This window comes from Hordeum vulgare, chromosome 7H (assembly GCF_904849725.1).
Source record: "Hordeum vulgare subsp. vulgare chromosome 7H, MorexV3_pseudomolecules_assembly, whole genome shotgun sequence".
NCBI classification, from domain to species: Eukaryota; Viridiplantae; Streptophyta; class Magnoliopsida; order Poales; family Poaceae; genus Hordeum; species Hordeum vulgare.
In genome coordinates this window covers 127,040,687-127,057,847 of record NC_058524.1, presented here as the reverse complement: position 1 = coordinate 127,057,847, position 17,161 = coordinate 127,040,687, and the positions used below count along the sequence as shown (strand labels likewise).

Below are 17,161 nucleotides of genomic sequence, written 5' to 3'. Positions count from 1 at the left end.
CACCGTGGGGCAACCCGAGGTTTGGTTCTCCTAGTGTGACCCATCCGTCGTGTCCTGAGAACGAGATACGCGGCTCCTATCGGGTTCATCGACAGGTTGGGCGGCCTTGCTGGTTTAGTTTTACCTTTGATGAAATATCTTGTGCATCGGGATTCCGGTGATGCTTTGGGTAATCTCAGAGTTGAGGTATTCCACTAGGGAATTCGACGAGATCGCGAGCTTCATGATTGAGGATTTCTATGCGGCTCGTGGTAATTTGTGATGGACTAGTTGGAGCACCCCTGCAGGGTTAAATCTTTTCGGAAAGTCGTGCCCGCGGTTATGTGGCAACGTGGAAGCTTTGTTTAACACTGGTTCTAGATAACTTGAAGTAACTTAATTAAAATATGCCAACTGTGTGCGTAACCGTGACTGTCTCTTTCGTGAGTTCCTTTTCCAATCGAGGACACGGTGGGTTTATGTCTGACGTAGATAGGTGTTCAGGATCTTTCATTTGATCATGAGTAGTTCACGTCCGTTATGCGTAGATCTTCCCCCTCTTATTTCTGGTACTCGTAAGTTAGCCACCAAATATATGCTTAGCCGCTGCTGCAACCTCACCACTTAACCATACCTCACCCATTAAGCTTTGCTAGTCTTGATACCTTTGGAAATGAGATTGTTGAGTCCCCCGTGGCTCACAGATTACTACAACACCAGTTGCAGGTTCAGGTAAAGGTTACTTGACGCGAGCGCATTGATTGTTCATTGGAGTTGCTTCTTCTTCTTCTTCTTCATCGATCTAGGATGGGTTCCAGGCCGGCATCCTGGGATAGCAAGGATGGACGTCGTTCTTCTTTTCTCGTTTGTTTTCGCCCGTAGTCGGACCCTGCTCTTACTCTTGATGATTATGTAATGTACTGATGTGACTCTCATGTAGCTTGTGGTGAGTGTAAGACAATTCTATATATATATATATATATCTTCTTTTCAGTAAATGTATTTGTAACGATATCCATTCTTGCGACACGACGAGATGCGCTTCTATCCCTGACGAGGCCCTCGTGCCAAATTGAGGATAGGGTCGCATCTTTGGCGTGACAAGTTGGTATTAGAGCAGTACCGACCTAGGAGCCCCCTTGATTGATCAATCTTGGCCGAGTCGAGTCTAGTGAAAAACTACTTTGAGTCTAGTTACATATCGGAGAGTAGGATTCTTTTTTCTCCTCTTCTATGCTCTGGTGAGGAATCTTGACGTAATAATTTACTCTACTCCTCTTCTCACTCAAATTTTTTTTAGGATCACGCGGATATTTTTGGAATCTATATGATGCCGATGTGACGGAGTTCTGTCTTGGTGCCTCCTATATGCTTTGAGTTTCAGGGGAGTTGAGCTCCAGGGGATTCTTGAGCACATCGTTATCATTCAGATTTCTTAGTATCTCAGAACGAAGGATGTTCGTAATTGCTTCAATACTAGTAGTGGCGAGATAACCCCGAGGTCCCCAGTACTGGTGCAGATTGTTCGGGAGTACTGCCATACTTTGTACCGTTGTGATCACGAGGGTCTGTTGTAGATGAAGGTCCGAGATTCTGGTCGTGTGTTGACGGATGTGATACAGGTGACGGGTTAGTATAGGAGTTGTGTGATATTACTCCTTTTATCCGTGTACTAGATTGCATGACCAGATATTTCGGGAATTCATAGGTGGGAATTCAAGTAGTTGCTTATAGGACAATCTTCCAACAAATACATGATGTTAGGTTGGGGTTCGACATCTAGTGGATTCGTTTGTTGACGGTCGACTTACAGCGGTACACGTTGTGTCTTAAAGAGTCCTTGTAGCTTGCTACGACTCGGGGACGCTTCGTATGTCGGGTGCACTGCCTTGCACTTGATGGCTACTGTAAAATCGAGCCCGTGCGATCCTGTCCACGAAAATATCGGATGAAATCTTTCTCATGAGTTTGTTCTGGCTTGTTTCATAAGCCTCACCCCTTGTTTTGTTGGAATATGGTGATTCAAGTTGCTTCGATGTCAAGTGGTGATTTCAGATCTTCTCTAATTTGTGTTCTCATATTTTTATGTGAATGTGAATTCTTTGCTCAATCAGGTCGTCATGTTAATTCTTTTCAACCGGTGTGTTTCTCTCCAAGTGGATTCAATCCTCTCCAATTTTTGCAAGATCTTTCTCTCATTTTATTCCGGAGTTCATCTCATCTAGCCCAAGTTGTCCTTGTTTTTCCCCACCCTCCCGCCCTTTTTCTCAGTGATTCAATTTTCATCCAAGAGTTTTCTTTTCATTGTGCTTCCGATGTCTGTTCTTTTTCTCTCTTATCCGGTGGTTCATTGTGAAGATTCTCAGCAGATTCGTGTCATATTTGTTCATTCTTGTCATCCTTACCGGTGAATTTAATTCAGCTATCCGTGTTCATCATATCCTAATTATCCTTGTAATTCCTTTTCATGTTGGAGATTCTTTCAGGCTATCTTGGTTATTCATTCCTCTCTTTTCATCCACAGTGTTGAAGATATCTCGGAAGTTTCGTGTTTTCAATTCTTTTAATTATTTCGAGGTTCTCAACCTCATCTAGTTCTCTTCATAACGATGCAATATCTCTCTTCCAAGTAATCTTTCCAACGATGGTTCTTTGAGTGGGCCCATAACCCACAGGTTTTTTTCCCAGGATCTTTTAGCTCTTGTAATATTTTCCGGAGATCTTTAATTCTTTTCAACTATGACGTAAGTATGAATTTCATCAGTTATATCCCTTCTCCAAGATCTATTCGAATTAATTCTCATGTTGGCTCAACCTTTCATTCTCCATTATTCCGGAGTGTCTCAGTAATTCTTGGTGTTGTTCTCGTCATCATTCTCAGCTTGCAATTCGAAAGAGTGTTTCTCTCAAATCTTGCTCCATTCTTGTGAAGACTGTCATCTCAGCTTCGTGTATCCTCTCATTTGTTGTCAATCAGGAGTAATCTATTTCTTGTTATCAGGTGCATTTCTGAGTTGTTTTTATTTCTCGTTCCTCCGAAGGCCATCATTTTAGAAGAATCTTCGTTCTCAGCTTTCAGTTTTCATCCTCAATTCGTCTCAATTGTTGTCTCTTCGTTCGTCTCTCGATTATCCTGTGCCTTGTTCAAGTTTTCTCTCAGGTGGCTCATGATCTCTTCATTCTCATGTATCTCCATTGATTCGTGGTGTTCCCATTCAATTGTGAATTCTTACCGATGCTTCCTTCAATTATGCTTCAAGTGGTGCTTTTCTCTCTGTCTCTTCTAGACTCATTTCTAGAAGAATAAGTTGTATGCTAAATCCGTTGCTTGTCATCAATTAAACTTGATGAAGGGTTAGCATAACATAATTCTTATTCTTGTCCTTCCTTCTTCCAAGAGATTTCAATTCTTCTTCCGGAGTGGCTCATGATATCAATTCCTTTTTCTCAAGTGTTCTTATCTTTTTTTCTGGAATGCCATGTTTTCTCAAGTTTCTCTTCGTGAAGCTTCATCAAAGTCTTGCAAGGCTTCAATCTTATTCTTTCATCCTTCTTATCTTTGCACCATCCTTCTCATACGGAGGCTCATCATGGTGATTCTTCAAGGGTGTGATTTTTTCTCAAAGTGTTGTTCAAGATTCTTGTTGGAGAACCTGAAGTATCCTTTCTCTTGCATTTATATGTGCAATTGTTCTTCCTTTATCCTTTGAGGTGGTATTATAACATTCTTGTTAGTGTAGGAGTCTCGAAGAGATTGCCTCTCAAGACGAGATAATTAAATCCACCAATTCTATGATCATGAGATATTTCAACCCATGATTTCTTCATTGAGCTATCTTGGTTTGGATTTCACCTAAAGCCTTTCCTATGGATTGTTGCTATTATGGTGCTTGTCTTTAATCTAAGTTCTCAATGTATCCTCTTGGTGTAAGAAATTGTTCATATCTTGTTTCTCCCAATCAATCCTTGTTTCTGTTAGTGGATGGTTGTCACTTCATTAGTTTGAAAAGGTTTCCATAAGCCCACTACTATCTTGTTCTTTTCGTTGTCGTTTTTCCAACAACTCCGTTCAATTCTTCTTGCAAGAATGCTTGTCAAGCTCATTGGGGTTAGTAGTTGTCATTCTTTTCTTCATTCTCTTCTTCCGTATGAGCTAGTTCATATTCTCTTGTTCTGGAGGCTTTGTGATGTTGCTCTTTTGGGTCTATTATGTTGTTCTACCAAGATCATGGTGTTCCCTTGTTCTATTTAGTTATTTGTAATGAATATTGTCTATTTCTCCCATCTTATCGAATTTTTCGTCCCATTTTCCTACCGAAGTGCTGCCGAAATTTTCCGTGAATTCTTGCTTCTTTCTCATATCAGTCCTCATCTCCTTGCAACCTTCAAGGATTGTTGGTTTCACTCGTTTGTCAAGAAGCGACTAAGTTTTACCTCTCGTTCCTTCTCATCCTCTCCCTCTCTCATTCTTGGATCTCGGGGCGAGATCCTCTTGTAGTATAGGAGAGTTGTGACAGCCCGAGACCGACGTTCCAGAAGATTCCCCTTCTATTCTATTTTCGTCGTGTGTCTATTTTCTTTTGTCGCATCATCATCACATCATGCGCATCATCTGCATTGCATCGGCATCTCCGTTGCCGCCCGTTTTCAAAACTTTCATCCGTTGTTAGTTGCAGGTTCTCGTCGTTGTCCGTTCTGAGCCCGTCCACACACGCATGCGCCCGCGGCATCGTTCAAACCCTATTTTAAAAGTGTGCATAAAACTTTCTCTGATCGGGGTGAAACTTGGCATGCGGTCATAAGTAGTTATAGCTAGGCCAACTGTCGAATTTCGTCGCGATCGGAGTCCGTCTGGTACCCGAACGGTCGACCGTAGCGGCACCGTATTCGGTCTACGTCAGACGTTTGTCGGTGTTTTAAAAATCATTGCCGCGCCGCCCATTCTCCCTCTCGTCTCCGGATATCCCCACTACACGTCTTCGTAACCGTTCCCACGTTCGGAATCGTCCGAATCCGACCGCACGGTTGGATCCGGAACGCAATTCCGGGTAACCTAGCCCCTCATTTGTTATAAATAGACCCCGTGTATATTTTAAACACCACCCCAGCCCCTGCATCGATTTCTGTGCCAAACCCTAGCCGCCACCTGGTCTCTCTCTCCTCCCTCCAGCCGCAGCCGCCGTGGGCCCGCCCAGGCCCATCTGGAGCCCGCCGGGCCCGAACCTCAGCCGCCGCCGCCCCGAGCTCCGTGCTCCCGTCGCCGAGCTCCACTGCGCGCGCCTCCCGCGCCCCTAGCGCCGCGCCCTAGCATGTCGCCGGCCCGTGCGCCCTCGCCGCCGCCTCTCCCTGCCCGCAGCGCTCGCCAACTCCGGCCCCCGTGCTATTCCCTGCCTCGCCGTGCTCCAGCTCCCGCGCCGCCCTACCGTGCAGATCCCGCCGCCACCTCAACCCCGCGCCAGCCCCGCCGCTAGCTCTGCCGCCTCGCGGCCGATCCGCCGCCTCCCATCACCTGCAGTGGCCCCGCCGCCGGTTGCAGCCGGCCAGCCTCCCCATCCAGGCGGGATCGTGGAAGGCTCGAGCCCCGCGTTGACCGCCCGAGCTGCGACGCCGAGCGAGAGCGCTCGCCAGCGCCCGCGTGGGCCGGCCTCCCGTGCAGGCCGCCTCGGCCCACTACCAGGCGCCCCCGCATGGGCCTTCTCCTCCCCTGCTCGGCCCACTACTCCAACCGGCCCGAGTGGCTTCCCCCGAGGTGAGCTAATCCTCGCCCCCAGTGCGCCTTAGGTATCTTGCGCCCTCATATTAGGCCTGGTAGTATTTTAATTTTTAGGATTTTCGGTTTTATAATTTCAGGAATATGCTAGATTTAAAAAACCCCGTAACTTTAACACCGTAAATCGGATCGAGACGTGTAATATATGGTTTTGAGGTAGTTTTGCGCATAGATCACGATTTCACAACTTGCATATTTGTTTGACGTGGTTTGCCATGCTAAATGCCTAGAATAACGTGTTGTTTCTATAGGTTTCGTCCCATAATTATTTTTCGTGCGTGTCCGGATTGCCCGAATATCGTAGATTAAATGTTCATGTTTTAGGAGCACATTTTCCATGTACTTTAGAGTAGTCATTCGTATTTTTGCGTGTAGGGATTTGCCGCTGGTTTATTTTCCCGTGAATAGGTTTTTATCTCGCATTTTCGTGTGGCATTATTTTGTTGTGCAACCCCACATATTTTAAATATTTTTGGGGTAGAAAAATCCATGGGATTTTTCTGTGTATTTAGCTTTAGCTTTTGAGCAAGTTAGTTTGCGCGATATTTTGCCGTGATGCCTTTTTGTTTAATTCGTAGGATTTATTCCGTGCTTCGTTTGAAGGAGTTGTCAACTAGAGAGTTGATCTTGGATGTTTTGTCTAGCCCCTGATATTTTTGATTGCAATAGATATGCATGTTTAGGTGTGGTTTGCTTGCTCTCAAGTTGCTAGAAATAGTGCTGATTTGGAGGAGCTGAAATATTTCTAAGTCTGGCATCTGTTATATTTTGTTCCTGTCTTGTCTTGCTTGTTTCTTTTGATCTGTAGCTCTTTTGAGGTTGCTGCAATGGAGTTAGTTGTAGCCCTTGTGTTTCTCTAGCATGCTGTGAATTTTCATGCCATTTGGAGTCCTGTAGCTATAGGTTTTGCTGCTGTCAATATGGCTTCAGATCGAAAACTGCACTTTCATGAAGTGTTATTTTCACTAAGTCTGAAATAGTGTGTGAGATGCCATTTTGTGACTTCTTTCCCTAGTGATCCATGATGCCATGCTAGTTGTCGTTAGTTGTTTGTAGTAGTGCTTCTTGCCCTCTTTCGTGTCATGCCTTGGTTGATTATATTTGAGTTGTGTAGCTCGTAGTTGTGGGGTGTACAAAATGCTATGTGGCTGATTTTGGCAGATTGTAGTGATTTCTTGTTTTGCTCGTAGTTGTTGAACCGTAGCTCCGATTTGATCGTGTCCTACATGAAACATTCTTAGAATCTCGTGTAGTTTCATTTTCTCTTGCTGGTTGTATTTTTTGAAGTGCTCGTAGCCGTCATTGCACACATATTGCATTCATGCCATCATATCTTGCGGTGCTTGTAACTTTTGAACCGTAGCTCCGTTGGAGATGTTCTTTACGTGTAGATTTCTTGAAATGACGTGTAGAATCAAGTGAACCTATTTGTTTTGCTGTTTAACAACTAATTAAATGTGTTAGTTCAGATCTGGACAGAATTGTAAATTAACATGTGAGGTCGTCTCGGAGGTGCTATATGTCATTTCCGACCTCATTTAAAATGCCTACGCGCTCATTTGTGTTGTGCATCGTGTGGTGAATTCTGTGTGTTGATTTGTGTTTCCGGTTTGCTTCGTCTCAATAGAGTTCCGCAAGCGTGCCAGATTGTGAGGACCCGTTCGACTACGTCGGTTCGTCTGCTTCACGGAGGCATTCTTCTTCCAAGCGGGATCTCAGGCAAGATGACCATTTCCCCAGATACCATTACTATCATTGCCATGCTAGTTTTACTGTTTCTATCGTCTATGTCTCGTTGCCTACCATATGTTAAATATCAGCCTCTCAACAATGCCATGAAAACCTTCAACCTGTTCAACCTAGCGAACCACTGATTGGCTACGTTACTGCTTGCTTAACCTTGTGTTAGCGTTGCTAGTTGCAGGTGCAGTTGCTTCCATGTGAAAACATGGGTTCCTTGTTATATCACCATATTAAATGTTATTTAATTTTAATGCACCTATATACTTGGTAAAAGGTGGAAGGCTCGGCCTTTCTAGCCTGGTGTTTTGTTCCACCTTTGCCCCCTTAGTTTTCGGCTACCGGTGTTATGTTCCATAAATGAGCGCTCCTAACACGATCGGGGTTGTTATGGGGACCCCCTTGATAATTCGTTTTAGATGAAGACTGGTCTGGCAAGGCCCAACTTTGGTACTACATTTGCCTAACAACCTAATAATAATGCATAGGGACCCGCCGGCACCCGAGGAAATTTAATCAACCCCCGGGCCAGTGCTCCTCATGGGTGTTGGTCCAAACTGGCAGACTATGGGGCCACCGCAGGGCAACCCGAGGTTTGGTTCTCCTAGTGTGACCCATCCGTCGTGTCTTGAGAACGAGATACGCGGCTCCTATCGGGTTCGTCGACACGTCGGGCGGCCTTGCTGGATTAGTTTTACCTTTGACGAAATATCTTGTGCATCGGGATTCCGGTGATGCTTTGGGTAATCTCAGGGTTGAGGTATTCCACTAGGGAATTCGACGAGATCGCGAGCTTCGTGATTGAGGATTTCTATGCGGCTCGTGGTAATTTGTGATGGACTAGTTGGAGCACCCCTGCAGGGTTAAATCTTTTTGGAAAGCCGTGCCCGTGGTTATGTGGCAACATGGAAGCTTTGTTTAACACTGGTTCTAGATAACTTGAAGTAACTTAATTAAAATATGCCAACTATGTGTGTAACCGTGACTGTCTCTTTCGTGAGTTCCTTCTCCGATTGAGGACACGGTGGGGTTATGTCTGACGTATGTAGGTGTTCAGGATCTTTCATTTGATCATGAGTAGTTCACGTCCGTTATGCGTAGATCTTCCCCCTCTTATTTCTGGTACTCGTAAGTTAGCCACCAAATATATGCTTAGCCGCTGCTGCAACCTCACCACTTAACCATACCTCACCCATTAAGCTTTGCTAGTCTTGATACCTTTGGAAATGAGATTGCTGAGTCCCCTGTGGCTCACAGATTACTACAACACTAGTTGCAGTTTCAGGTAAAGGTTACTTGACGCGAGCGCGTTGATTGTTCATTGGAGTTGCTTCTTCTTCTTCTTCTTCATCGATCTAGGATGGGTTCCAGGTCGGCAGCCTGGGATAGCAAGGATGGACGTCGTTCTTCTTTTCTCGTTTGTTTTCGTCCGTAGTCGGACCCTGCTCTTACTCTTGATGATTATGTAATGTACTGATGTGACTCTGATGTAGCTTGTGGCGAGTCTAAGCCAATTCTATATATATCTCTCTTCTTTTCAGTACATGTACTTGTAACTATATCCATTCTTGTGACACGACGATATGCGCTTCTATCTCTCACGAGGCCCTCGTGCCAAATTGAGGATAGGGTCGCATCTTGGGCATGACAACTGCTGTCACTGCTACTGTTGTTACTCTGTTGCAACTGTTGTTACTATGCTGCTATTGGTTACTGTTTCTACTACTGCTATCATATTACCTTGCTACTGATACTTTGCTGCAGACACAAAATCTTTCAGGTGTGGTTGAATTGACAACTCAACTGCTAATACTTGAGAATATTCTTTCGCTTCCGCTTGAGTCGGATCAATAAATTTGGGTTGAATACTCTACCCTCGAAAACTGTTGCGATCCCCTATACTTGTGGGTTATCACCCACCACCGCAGTCAACTGGTCGCCGAAGTTGTTGCACCGCTTACCTCGTCGTTGAACTGGATCCACCCGGAGGAAAGATCAAGGGGGGCGGGGAATGGTGGTGGGAGTTTTGCCGCCGCGGTCACCCTCGATATATAGGGCGACCGAATCGGCAGGCAGTGACTCGATTTCGTCCCACCACGTCTTTGGAGATGCGCCATCGCTCCCGCCATCTCTCTCCCCTGTGCGCCGCGGTGCGGCGTTCCCCTCCCCTGCATCGCTCGAGCCTGGCTTGCAAAAAAAACAGCCGATTCGACCGTTCCCAGTGGGCCTGGCTAAGAGGTGCTTTGAGGTTCGTGCTATGCGGGTCAAAAGGTGAATGCAGGCTATCAAACAAGCCATTTTCATCCGCGCGGGCCTGACTAGGCCTAATGCATGCAACCAAACGCATCCTATATGTCTATATATCCGGTGCGTCGCTACGTGCGTGCAGGCTACAACCTTCATAGGGTGTGTTGGGTAGCTGTTCCCATCCTAGCATAGTTGTTCCCATTTGAGACATGCTTAGTACATGCAACTGCAGTTGTTTGGTAGCACTGTATGTATTGACGCATGCTGAGCTGAGACTCTGTTTGGTAGGCTGCATCAAATAAGACATGTTGTGCCAAGACTGTGTTTGGTAGCATGTATTTGAGCTAGGCTGCACGATCATTTTTTTTGGCGCGAAGACAATATTGAAACATCATTTCGACATTTCACTAAACAATTCTAGGAATAAAATATTACCATGCCAACATAATCTGAACAATGATTATATTAATAAAAAAATCAACAATTAACATAACACATAATAACCATAATTTCTAGCGGTGCACGAGTAGATTCATATTATATAATAACCATAAATTGTAGCGGTGCACGAGTAGATTGATCTTACATAATAACCATAAACTATAGTAGTGCTTGAGTAAATTCATATTGCATAAGACATAACAATCATAATTTGTGGCAATGCATAAGTAGTCTCATTCAAAATACAAAAGGGATAGTTCCATTAGTAGGCATTACAAAAGGGATAGTTTTAAGAAGCATCAACTAACATCAACTCAAAGAATATCAAGATTTTCTTTCAAGATACGCTTGAACGAAGCTTGACGGACTTCATCATCCATCTTCACAAAGTTAAGGTCTTTGGCCTTATGTTCTGTGAGATAATCTAAAACAAGCAAGGGCTCATTTTGATCAAACACGGTAAGGTCCATGACGACCTTGCACAAGTTAGGGTGTGTTTTCAGCATGGCAAGTGTTGTTGACAGCACTTGCAATCTCACGCATAGCATCAGTCATGTTGCTACACTAGAGTAAGTCCTCCTCAGTCAAACTAGAGGCCCTCTTTCTTTTCTTATTTGAAGTGGGTGAAGGGTCGTGAGTGGCACTAGCATTAGGAAGTCTAAAATTAGCCCTAGGAAGATGTTGCAATACCTCATGAATTGTTCCTTCCCCTCCATGACATTGGGTTTATCCTTGTCTTCCACAAGGATATGCGTTCCCAGTGGCACACTGGTTGCCATTGCATAATTCCCGGTGGCATGCTTATTAGCAAAGCAGAGTTCCATATAATTGTAGCACTCAAGCGGGGAATTGAGAAATTCAGCATCAGTTGGATGATCCTGCAACACCACTTGAACGAAAGTACTTAACATATATTATTTCAACTATAAAACATCATCATTTTCAGCAAAACTAACTCATTTCAACACCATTTTAGCAATAAGATAACTCATTTCAGCAAGCAAAAATGGTTTCTACATGTACATGTATACCTGAGTGTGGCCCAAATAGTGTTGTTCTTCTAGCAATACCATCTTCTTGTCACAGAGAGCCCCACTTAAACCATTCGAATAAACAATCCTTGTCCACCTATTCCGCCATTTGCGAATATGATTGTGCACTTGAGTAATAGAGACGTCATAACCAACGAATGAAGATATGCACTTTGAAACTTTCATTTTTGCAGCCTCTTTGAAACCTTTGTCAGTCTTGGCACCTCTAGCCGCCACCTCTGAAAGCCCTTTCAACATCATCGCCGACATAGGCGCAGTCCAATTCATGACCTTGAGGGCCTTCTTCGGAAGAGCACCAACATTTGGGATCTCCTGCACTTCATCATCCATCTACAAAAAAGACCAGAAGTTAAAAACACATTACAACACATAACAAGCATATTTCGGATGATGAAACACACATTTCAGCACAATATAGGCACATTTCAGCGGCTCAAAAGCATATTTCAGCTGATAAAACACTAATTTCAGCACATAACAAGCATATTTTAGTAGCTCAAAAGCATATTTCACGTGATAAAACACAAATTTGAGCACATAACAAGCATATTTCAGCAGCTCAAAAGCATGTTTCAACACATAAATAAAATACTACAACAATTGTTTTAGAACACCAAGTCACACATGAATTGTTTTACAACACGACCACATATGATACATCGAACGTTTGCTAGCCCTCTATTCACCCACATCTGATTTGCAAATTCATCTCTCTTTTGAGCCCAAGAATTATTGTCATGTACAATATCATTGTGATCTTCATCATTGGGTTCCAGATCCCATGTGTTCCTCGGGTGGAAAATATTCATCCTCACCATATTGCAGTACCCAATTGTGAAGAATTGCACAAGCTAGCACTACTTTTACTTGGGTCTTGTAACCATGGAATGGCTTATTGTAGACAAACTTCCAACGGTTTTTGTAGGCGGCAAAAGCTCTTTCAACCGTTGTCCTCAAAGAAGAGTGTCTTAAGTTGAACAACTCTTTAGCATTTTGAGGATGGTTACCATGCCCATACTCTTTCAAATGGTACCTCGTGCCACGGTATGGTGGAAGAAAACCCGGCCTCATAGCATACCCCACATCAACAAGGAAGAATTTTCCTATGAAATAGTAACTATTAGCTATGGGTAGAAATATTAATATATTTGGGTAGCATGCTCTAATTTATTACCTGTGGGAACTTTCAACCCATCTTCCCTCTCCAATGCATTTGCAAGTACTCCCTCCGTCTCAAAATAAGTGTCTCAACTTTGTACTAGCTCTAGTACAAAATTGTACTAAGCTTGAGACAGTTATTTTGGGACGGAGGGAGTATAAGGGCATCATGAGCTGTCCCCTCCCAACCAGCAAGTACATATGTAAGCTTTAGATCAAAGTCTACCATGGCCATGACACTTTGGGTAGTCCCCTCCTTTCTACCCCTAAAGGTAGCTGAGATGTTTTTGGGGACTCTAGCAAGCACATGAGTCCCATCAATTGCTCCAACACAATCCTAATTAATAAAGACAAATAGGTGTTATTCAAAAGTCCCATCGGTTGTTTGTCTTTGTTTGAAAAACACATTACCTTGAAATATGTATTGAAGCGGGTGCTTTCCTCGATAGAAGTATGGATGCTATCCAACAACAATTCTCTCTCTCTAAATATAGCACACAAACGGAAAAAGGAGTTTTTCTCATTCTTAATTGATTTGAATAGTTTATGCCACTAGAGTGATACATATATCTCAAATTTGACTCTCTAGCTATGGCACGATCGACCATGCTGCCCACGGTTATCCGCGGTGTTTTTTGTCTAGCCTTTCTAAACATAATCATCATGTAAGCATAAAACCCATCCACTAGACCGTCTCCTCTCATAATAAGCTGCCTTCGTTTTCTTGCAAATTCATCCATCTATTACAATACAAACAAATCCAATCTTAGCAGAAAATATGCAAAAAAATAAAACTTAACACAACAGATTTATTCCAGCATCACAAGCCATGAACAAAATAAATATGAGGGAGGAGGTGAAGGAAGGAGGGAGGAGCTGAAGGTCCCTGTTGATGCAGCCATGTCCGACGCAGAGGGGGAAGGTGAAGGAAGGGGGGAAGATGGCAGAGGGGGAAGGTGAAGGAAGAGGGGAAGAGGGCGGAAGGGGAGGAGGCAGAGGGGCAATCGGAGACGACGGGGACGACGGGCTCGGTCTGGCGGAGGGGATGGGACGGTGGGCTAGGCTTGGCGGCGAGGACGCGACGACGGATGATTTGCTGGTCTGGCAGGGGATGCGAGGGGGGAGGTGAAGGAACGGGGGGGGGGGAGGAGGCTACCGCTCGGCCGGACGGCGGGCCGCTCCTCGCAGCGGGGATACGACGGCGGGCTGCTCCTGGTGACGGGGATGCGAGAGTGAGGCGGTGGGCTAGGTCACGAGCGCGGGGGTGTGAGGGGAGGTCGAGCGAGGAAAGTGGGCCGGGGAGGGATTTTTGCACGGTCGAACATAGCGTAGCTCAGCCCAACCCGCATGTATGGGCGAGCTCCCTTCACCTTCGTTCTATGGCTTTTTTCATCTGTTGGGCTATGTTTAGAAGAGCCTATCCACCTTACAAAACATCTAAAAATGGGTTGAAAAGGAAACTTTTTAGTCTCATACACCTGCATGCAGGCCCGGGCTCACATTGGTGCCACATGTGCAGCCCGCACAGGGCCCACGATTTTGGGGGCCCCAATATATATATACTATATCATATAGTTGTATTAAAAAAAACTGTGCGTCATGGCTCGTCTCCGCGCCGTGGGCGCCTCGAGCGAGCTGTCCGCTGGGCGCCTGGGCCAGTGGGACGTTGCCTCGAGCGACCTGGGCCTGTGGCCTGTAGGTCAGGTGCGCAAGTCAAGTGCGCAGGTCTTCCGCCGCAGGAAACGTGATCGCCAGGCCTGGTGCTCGCATGATCACATATTCCCATCGATCTATAGAATCCCATCAATCTGTAGACGTGATCGGCTGGTCGCACTGAAGGATACGTGCCGTCCACCTCGTATGCCGACACGCCATCGGGAAAGCTTCTGATCAGCGAGAGCAGCTCATCTCTACCATTGACGCCGTGCATGCGCATGTACGAGTAGCACTCTCCATCTATATTTCGGTAAGAAAAGAATATCTCGTCGGCTCGTCGCCTTAGTCGTTCGCATCATCACTGATCACTTCATCTGTTCATCAGATCGATCAAGCGATCTGATTCAGACCGCCGCCGAGACTTGTCGTCTCGTGGGATCGATCCAAGTTCATCCGTGCAGGACCCAAAACTAGGTGAGTTAGACAGTTCGTCTAAGTGCCAAACATTGATGCATGATCTCCAATTGATATATGCTACTCTATAACTTCAATTTCATTGTATTCATCTTTTTAATCTTGTGTTTCAATAATATAGATTTGAGTCATCATGGGGAAACATCAATCTAGTGCCTATAAGCGCAAGAGAAAAGCGGAAGAACAAAATTTAATTAATAAATCTTATAAAGGTGGCATGGTCAAATTTGTTAGAAAAGAAGCACCGCAAGTGTCATCTGGTAATAAGTCTGTTGATCCTTCTACCCTTGCAATTGTTCCTCACAATGATGCTAGAGGTGGTCACACAGAGACAGATAATATGGAGGTAAAGGAAGATCATATTGATGTTAACTTGAATAGTTCACCTCGTGAGGATGTTGATGATTCTTCTAAGTCTGGTATATTTGATCAAAGAAACTGGGATTCTCTTGATTCTAAACAGATTGATATCTTAGCACAAAAGGGTCCAAAAAGAGACAATTCAATTAAGAAAGGTCCTACAGATAGATATCGTAAAAGGTTTACCGCAGTATTCTATACTAGATTTCTATCAAATGGAGAGTGTTGTGATAGAGACTGGCTTGTCTATTCTAAACAACTTGATAGAGTCTTTTGCTTTCCTTGTAAGTTATTTAGAAAAAGTCATCAGAAAGGTCAATTGGCAAATGAGGCCTGTAATGACTGGTCACATATGACCAATAGACTAAAATACCATGAGACAAGTGGGGATCATGTTTTGAGTATGACTAATTGGTATGAGTTGCGCAGTAGATTGGAAAAACATCAAACTATTGATAAAGCAGCTCAACGACAACTTGAGAAAGAGAAGGACCATTGGAGAAAGGTATTATTCAGAATTGTTTGCATTGTAAAATTTCTTGTCAAGCATAATCTAGCATTCCGTGGTACTAATGGCAAGTTGTATGAAGATAGCAATGGTAATTTCTTGGGTTTGGTAGAGATGTTGGCTGAATTTGACCCCATTATTCAGGAGCATGTTTGCCGTATTACAAATGAAGAAACTCATGCTCATTATCTTGATCATAAGATTCAGAATGAATTGCTACACTTGCTTGCTTCTTGTATTAGGTCTGAATTATCAAGAAAATAAAGAGCGCAAAGTATTTCTCTGTCATACTTGATTGTACCCCTGATGCAAGTCACCAAGAGCAAATGTCTTTAATTATAAGATATCTGGATTCATCTTCAAGTCAAGTTTGCATAGAAGAGTCCTTTCTAGGATTTCTTGATGTAAATGATACAACTGGCCAAGGACTTTTTGAGGTGCTACATAATGAGCTAAAACTTCTTAATCTTGATATAAATGATGTGCGAGGACAAGGTTATGATAATGGATCAAATATGAAAGGAACACATCAAGGGGTACAAAGAAAACTTTTGGATGTAAATCCTAGAGCTTTTTATCCTGCTTGTGGTTGCCATAGCCTTAATTTAACACTTTGTGATATGGCCAATACTTGTGGTAGAGCAAAAGACTTTTTTGGGATCATCCAACGCATTTATACAACTTTTGCAAATTCTACTAAGAAATGACATATTTTGAAAGAAAACATATTAGGATTGACTCTCAAGTCTGTGTCAGCTACGCGTTGGGAGAGTCGTGTCGAAGGTGTTAAACCAATTAGATTTCAATGTTCAGACATTCGGGAGGCTCTACTTCAGGTAACCAATATGTTCATATTGATAATGATGTAATTCATTCAGGCTTTGACTAGATCCAGCCATAACATTTATGAACTTTCTTTTAATTTCAGGTATCTGAAAACTGATAGTGATCCAAAGGCAAGAAGCGAGGCTCTAGGTTTGGCAAACAATGAACTTGGAGAGTATGAATATATCGTGACAATAGTCATTTGGTATGATGTATTGTCTGCTATTAATTTAGTAAGCAAGAACTTGCAAACAAAGGATATGTTTATTGATGTTGCAATTGAGAAAGTGAAAGGGCTTATTTCTTTCTTTGAGGGGTACAGAGAAACTGGTTTCTTAGAAGCATTGGAGATAGCCAAAGAAATTGCACTTGAGATGAATATTGATGCAACATTTCGTAAAAGAAGAGAAATTAAAAGAAAGAAACAATTTGATGAGAACCCAGACGACACAAATATTGCCACACAGTGTGCAGAGGAATCATTTAGAGTCAACTATTTCATACGTATTGTTGATCAAGCAATTTCCTCACTCATAAGAAGATTTAAGCAATATGAAGGTTATCAAAAAATATTTTGTTTCTTATTTACCTCTGAAACATTGCGTTCATTGGATAAGGATAGTTTAAAATCTTCCTGTGTTAATCTTGAGGCTTCCCATATGAAGGATAAACAATCTGATATTGATGCCAATGAAATATTTGTTGAGTTGAAGTTTCTTCAAAATTTCATGCCAAAAGAAAATATCAGGCCTGTTGAAATTCTAATTTTTTTTAAAGCGGCATGATTGTTTTTCCAATGCAAGTATTGCATATAGAGTTCTGTTGACCATTCCTGTGACCGTTGCATCGGCAGAAAGAAGTTTTTTCTAAATTATAATTGTTCATTAGTTCATATTTTTGTAAGATAGATCTTTATTTTTTTGTTTCCTACAGGGTTCCGGATTTTGCCAC

General features: G+C 43.5%; 1 pseudogene; it reads left to right on the top strand.

The window, feature by feature from the left end:
• Positions 1–14,734: 14,734 nt before the first annotated feature.
• LOC123408470 lies at positions 14,735–17,080 on the top strand (annotated as a pseudogene).
• Positions 17,081–17,161: the final 81 nt, after the last annotated feature.